The sequence below is a fragment of the Canis lupus genome, chromosome 24, assembly GCF_003254725.2.
Source record: "Canis lupus dingo isolate Sandy chromosome 24, ASM325472v2, whole genome shotgun sequence".
Taxonomy (NCBI): Eukaryota; Metazoa; Chordata; class Mammalia; order Carnivora; family Canidae; genus Canis; species Canis lupus.
In genome coordinates this window covers 24,703,857-24,711,322 of record NC_064266.1, presented here as the reverse complement: position 1 = coordinate 24,711,322, position 7,466 = coordinate 24,703,857, and positions in this window count along the sequence as shown.

Genomic DNA, 7,466 nt, shown 5'->3' with positions numbered 1-7,466 from the left:
CTGAAGGCAGACCCTCAACCATCTGAGCCACGCAGGTACCCCTGTAACAACCTTAGAAGATTTACCAACCTTTTAAATGTGATGTCCAAAACTTGCTGGTGGCCTATGAACAACTGGGTCTCTAAGAAAAAAAGAAAAGGTTGATTTTCAGCATTTGCAGATCTATCTGTGGTATAAATACCCACACTGTAGCTGATTTCAAACTACCAATGTGAAATCAACTGGCTCACAAAATTCCTGGACATTTAATAATTGGTTCATGAACTGGTACAAGTCCACTCCAGCATACCACTGGCTACTGTTCTTAGCAGAGCACAAAAGACCTTTCATAAAGTAGCCCTTATATACCTTTCCAACAAAATCTCTTGACTTTTCAACTCACCCACGCAGCTGACTTTGAAATCATACAGAATTCCTGTCTGTGTGAGAACATGCCCTGCTTGTCTATACTTAATTGTCACTGGGCAACATGCTAGATTTCTGAGAAATTCTTTCATCCTCTTCTTTACATCCTGGCTTTATACTGATACATCTCCAAAGCAACCCCAACCAATTCAACAAATAGTTGTAAAACAACCAGCACATTCCAGGCAGGATGCTAGGAGCTGAGAATGGGGATGTGGGTAGATAAAGGAGAAGCAGTTAATGTTCTCAGAGCAGCTCACAATCTGGTAGTGAAGTCAGATGTGTAAACTGAATTACAATCCAATAAGAACAATAATGAGAGATTGATTGAATCTATAAGGGTAGGCAGGATTAAGGTCAGCTTCCTAGAGGAAGTAAAATACAAACATCTTTAAGGACAGATATTTTCTAGGCAGGCAGATACAGGCCATCTGAGACTTTGTTAACAGATTAATAAGGTGGGGTAAGACAGATGATATGGCTTCCTGCATTCTTCTGTGCTCCACAAACCTTCAGTGGGAAACTATTGCACCCCATTATACCAGAATCTCCAACGGCAAAATGATCAAAGTTAATGAATAGATCATGAAGACAGGACTTAGAAAAATAAAATCTTTAAAAAAATAAATGGGGCGCCTGGTTGGCTTACTTAGTAGGGCATGCGACTCTTGATTTCAGGGTTGTGAGTTCAAGCCTCTTGTTGGATGTAGAGATTAATTAAAAATAAAATCTTAGGGGTACCTGGGTAGCTCAGTTGATTAAGCTCAGTCAGGTCATGATCCCAGGGTCCTGGGATGGAGCCCCACATCAGGCTTCCTGCTCAGTGGGGAGTCTGCTTCTCCCAAACTCCTTCTGTCTCTACCCCTGCTCTTGCTCTCCCTCTCTCAAATAAATAAAGCATTTAAAAATAATGATAATAATAGGGACGCCTGGGTGGCTCACGGTTGGGCGTCTGCCTTTGGCTCAGGTAGTCATCCCGGAGCCCCAGGATCGAGTCCCACATTGGGCTCCCTGCATGGAACCTGCTTCTCCCTCTGCCTGTGTCTCTGCCTCTCTGTCTCTCACGAATAAATAAATAATATCTTTAAAAAATAATAATGATAATAAAATAAAATCTTAAAAACTAATCATGAACACAGAGAGAAATATAATAATAAGTTAACATCTTGAGAAATGTTTATCAAGATTTTATGTCTGTTGGTTATCATCAAATCCATAGTCAGCAAACTAGGTATTCTGTTGCTAGATCCAAGAATGCCACGGAACTTGACAGACCTGTTTGAATCAACAAAAACATTGGAAAACATAGCAAAAAACATTGGAAATGACAAACCAATGGTCAGATATAGAGAAAAGTACATATAATATATAAATAATAAAAACAATAAAATTAACAGTATTTGTCAGCTACTGATTTATGTGCCTTCCCTGTATTAACTCATTTAACTTTTGCCTCAATTTTATTATGTGGATTCTATTATCCCACAGATACTTCACAGATAAGAAAACTGAGACTTAAAACAGGTTGAATAGTTCACTCTCTGTTACAAACATACAGTAGAGTGCTGGAGCCAGTTTCTATTGGCTTGCAAGAGCTGATAAATATTCAGTTGGTAGCTTAAAATAGGCCATAGTGGAAATATTTACACCATGGCAAACAGTACACATCAAGCTTTTGGGGGTTTTTTTTTGGTTGTTGTTGTATGTGTATGTGAGAGAGAGAAAGTTTGTCAGCACACCAGTGGTAGTCTTAGGCATTATTCTAGACCCTGGGGATATAATAATGAATAAACAAAAACCCCTGCCTTCATGGAATCTATAGTCTAATGGTAGGAGATGGGCAATGAACAAATAAGTAAAATATGTGATACTTCAGATGATGACAAATGCTATGGAGAAAAATAAAGCAGGAAAGAGGACTTAGTAGTTAGGGAGAGCCACCATTTTAAATAGGATGGTAAGAGAAGGCCTCACAGAGAAGGTAATATCTGATTGGTGACCTTAAGGAGATAGGAAGGAGGCAGAGCTGTATCTCTCTTGAGGAACAATGCCCTAGGCAAAACTTTCCAGCAAATGCTAAGGCTCTTAGAGGTATAAATGTAGATTGGGTATTCAAAGAACATCAAGGAGGGCAGTGGATTGGAACAGAAAGAGTAATGGGGAATCTGCAAGTGAATTTAGGCTTTTTTTTTTTTTTTTAAGATTTTAATTATTTGACAGATAATGAGAGAGCAGAAGCAAGGGAGAGGCAGAGGGAGAGGGAGAAGCAGATTCCCTGCTTAGCAGGGAGCCCTATGTGGGGCTCGACCCCAGGACCCTGGGATCATGACCTGAGCTGAAGGCAGATGCTTAACCAACTGAGCCACCCAGGCGCTCCAGGCTTTTTTCTTTTTTTTAAGATTTTATTTATTTATTTATTTATTTATTTATTTATTTGAGAGAGAGAGAGAGACAGACAGAGAGAACACAAGTAGAGAGAGAGGAACAAGCAGACTCTTCAGGGAGCAGGGAGCCTGAAATAGGGCTCAACCCCAGGACCCTGATCTCATGATCTGAGCTGAAGGCAAATACTTAACAAACTGAGTCATCCAAGTGCCCCTGGCATTTTATTTTTTTTTAAGATTTTATTTTATTATTTATTCATGAGAGACACAGAAAAAGGCAGAGACACAGGCAGAGGGAGAAGCAGGTTCCATGCAGGGAGCTTGATGCGGAACTCGATCCCGGGACTCCAGGGTCACACCCTGGGCTGAAGGCAGGTGCTAAACTGCTAAGCCACCCAAGGATCCCCATTTTTTTTAACCTAAATAAAAATTAAATCTTGGTATTCATAGCTGGATAAATCATAAACTAATAGCAAAAATGATAGCTCATGGTTTTGAGTGGTGCTAAGGTCTTCACATATATTATCTTACTTAATTGTCTTCATATTATTTTACTTAATCCTCAGAGCAGTGTGTCAGGCTGGGAAAAGTGAAACTTAAAGAGATTAAGTAAATTGCACAGAATTACAATATGTAGGAGAATGGATGAGAACCCATGTTTGTTCCTGCCTGTTCTATACCTACCCATTTCTATTAGAATTGGTAGGTGAATTTGTTAGATCCACAGAGTTAATTTGAGTGACAGGGTTTCAATGTAATTGTAGGGTTTCAATGTAATTGTAGGGCAATAGAAGGATGTTATTAGGCATGTGGGTGTGATTTGGCAAATGATTAGCAAAACAAAAACCTATAGACCTTAAGAAAGACATTAAAAATTAACTGAAGAAGGGGCACCTGGGTGGGTCATTAAATGTCTAACTCTTGATTTCAGCTCAGGTCAAGCTCTCAGGGTCCTGTGATCAACCCTCACATCAGGCTCAATGCTCAGTAGGGAGTTGGCTTGAGGATTCTCTCTCTCCCTCTGCCCTTCCTCCTACTCACGAGCTCATTCTAGCTCTCTCTCTCTCTCTTTTAAGATTGTATTTATTTATTTATTTATTTATTTATTTATTTATTTATTTAAGACACAGAGAGAGAGGCAGAGACACAGGCAAAGACAGAAGCAGGCTCCATGCAGGGAGCCCAACGCGGGACTCAATCCTGGGACTCCAGGACCACACCCTGGGCTGAAGGCGGTGCTAAACCGCTGAGCCAACCAGGCATCTCTCACTCTCTCTCAAATAAATAAATGAATCTTTCCAAAAAAAGAGAATTAATGAATCACTGAGGGTAATGGGGATATATACGTAGAAGGTAGCATTTGAACTGGATCTATAAGAGTAAATATCGGATCCTTACATATTAGTCAGGTTCATGTTAAAAGCTAGAAAACATGTTACTAAAGAGAGAGGATTTGGGGGTGCCTGGGTGGCTCAGCGGTTGAGCGTCTGCCTTAGGCTCGGGGTGTGATCCCGGAGGTCCAGGATCAAGTCCCACATCGGGCTCCCTGCATGGAGCCCGCTTCTCCTTTTGCCTATGTCTCTGCCTCTCTCTCTCTCTCTCTGTGTGTGTCTCTCATGAATAAATAAATAAAATCTTAGAAAAAAAAAAAAGAAAGAGGATTTAATATAATGGATTGTTAACTACATAACTGAAGAAAAGGAAAAATCTAACATCATGGTGGTAGTAACTATAGGAACAGCTACCACCACTAGGGCTGAGGAAACAAAGGGAAGAAGTTGGAATTATTAAAACACAAAACTTAGAAAAAGGGGGGGGGGGTGGAGGCAAACAGCTGAAATTTAGATGTCTGAAGAAGAGGTGCTACTTGGCAGGTGCCAGTGTCTCTCAGTTCAGAGGAAGAGCCCCGTGGGGTTGAAACTCAGACCTGTGAATAGGAAACAATGGACGATCAGTGTTGGTGTCTCTGAAGAAGGAACAATGAGACTGGTTCTGTATGTTTTGGGAAAACTGCATTCTGATTCAGCTGCTTGTAGTAGGAAGGCACTGCCACTGCTGGAATGGAGAAGCTTTGCTGGATGCCACAGATAGGAACAGGAAGCAAATGGGAAGGAGGCTTCCATCCTTCCTCCTGAGTCTTGCAGTGTTCTTCTAGTAGTCTCTCTCTCTCTCTCTCTCTCTCTCTCTTTTTTTAAGATTTATTCATGAGAGACACACAGAGGGAGGCAGAGACACGGGCAGGAGGAGAAGTAGGCTCCCTGCAGGGAGCCCAACATGGGACTCCATCTCAGGTCTCCAGGATCACGCCCTGGGCTGAAGGCAGCGCTAAAATGCTGAGCCACCCGGGCTGCCCTTTCTAGCAGTCTCTATTTGGAGACCTTAATAGAGAGCCAGTACTCAAAGGAGAAATATAAGATCCCAACCCCAAAATTGTAAAGCAGAGGGTGGATTTGGAGGTGCGAAAATACCTAGTAACTGACCCACTTCACCTGTCAGAAGGCTCTGCATGGTCTAGCTTTTCATAAGCTTCTTTGCTGTAGCCACATGACATTCTGGCAGATCCTTAAAGACAGCATACTTCCTCCTGTTACAAGGCCTTTTACATACTCTGTTCTTTGACTGGAAGGTTCTTCACCTATTAAACGCTCTTCTCACGCTAAATCTAGCTTTAAGATGTTTTCATAACCCCATAAACCTCTCTTAGCATTTATCACAGTTGCACATCTTTTTACAGATATGTCTTTTTTTTATTTTTTTTTAATTTTTATTTATTTATGATAGTCACAGAGAGAGAGAGAGAGAGGCAGAGACACAGGCAGAGGGAGAAGCAGGCTCCATGCACCGGGAGCCTGATGTGGGATTCGATCCCGGGTCCCCAGGATCGCGCCCTGGGCCAAAGGCAGGCGCCAAACCGCTGCGCCACCCAGGGATCCCCCAGATATGGTCTTTTGATCAATGCCTGCCTCCTCCAAATAGATTCTAAGTTCCAGGAAGGCAAGGGCCATGACTGGTTTTGTACTCCATTGTTTGTTTTCCTAGTGCCTAGTTTAGTGACTAACACACTGTAAAATTTCAGTATATAGGGATCCCTGGGTGGCTCAATGGTTTGGCGCCTGCCTTCGGCCCAGGGCATGATCCTGGAGACCTGGGATCGAGTCCTATATCAGGCTCCCTGCATGGAGCCTGCTTCTGCCTCTGCCTGTGTCTGTGTCTCTGCCTCTCTCTCTCTCTCTCTGTGTGTCTCTCATGCATAGATAAAAGTTAAAAAAATTTTTTTTTCAGTATATATTTGTTTAAGGAATTATTTCAATATCCTGAAACTGGAGAATGAAGCCATAATGTGCTAAGAGATGTATACAAGAAAGCAGAGATTTGGGGTCTTTTTATTTCCATTATCTCCCTCTAGCATCTTGTTCTAGATTCTAGAGGTCCATAGAAGATCCCTTCTTTTTTTTTTTCCCTTTTTACTGAGGTAAAATTCACATAACATAATATTAACCACTAACCATGCAATTGTGTCTAATACTTGGCATTTACTATATTCACAATGTTGTGCAACCATCATCACTAGCTAGTTCCCAGAATATTTTCATCATACCCAAAGGAAATCTCATACCCATTAAATAGTCATTCCCCGGGGCAGCCCTGGTGGCTCAGTGGTTTAGCGCCGCCTTCAGCCCAGGGCATGGTCTTGGAGACCCAGGATCAAGTCCCACCTCAGGCTCCCTACATGGAGCCTCCTTCTCCCTCTGCCTGTGTCTCTGGCTGTCTCTCTCTCTGTGTCTCTCATGAATAAATAAATAAAATCTTAAAAAAAAAAACTCATTCCCCATACTTCCTTCACCACACTCCCTGGTAACCACTGTCTGTTTTCCATCTCTATGGAATTACCCATTCTGAATGTTTCATATTACATATGTGAGTGACCCTTTGTGTCTGGTTTTTTTTTTTTTTTTTTTTTTGGTATTTAGCACAGTGTTTTTGAGGTTCATTTACTTTGTAGCACCTATTAGTATTTCACTTCTTTTTATGGCTGAATAATATTCCATTGTATAGGTATACAACCTATACATACATTCATTAGTTGATAAACATTTGAATTCTGCTCATTTTTTGACTATTATGAATAGTACTGCTATGAAAATTTGAGTACAACTATTTGTTTGAAAACATATATAGAGAAAACATATTTGTTTGAAAACGCCTGGGTGGCTCAGCAGTTGAGTGTCTACCTTTGGCTCAGGGTGTGATCCTGGAGTCATGGGATTGAGTCCCGCATCGGGCTTCCTGCATGGAGTCTGCTTCTCCCTCTGCCTCTTTCTCTGCCCACCTCTCTCCCGTGTCTCTTGTGAATAAATAAAATCTTTAAAAAATATATTTTTTCTTTTTTTTAGTCAGATCATGAATCACATGCTCTACCGACTGAGCCAGCCAGGTGCCCCTGAAAAAAAATATTTTAAAATATTTTATTTATTTATTCATGACAGACACAGAGAGAAAGGCAGAGACATAGGCAGAGGGAGAAGCAGGCTCCCTGCAGGGAGCCCGATGTGGGATTTGATCCCAGGTTCCTGGGATCACCCCCCAAGCCCAGGGCTCAACCACTGAGCTACCCAGGTGTCCCTGAAAACATATTTTCAATTCTCATAACTACACCTAGGAGTGGAATTACTGGAT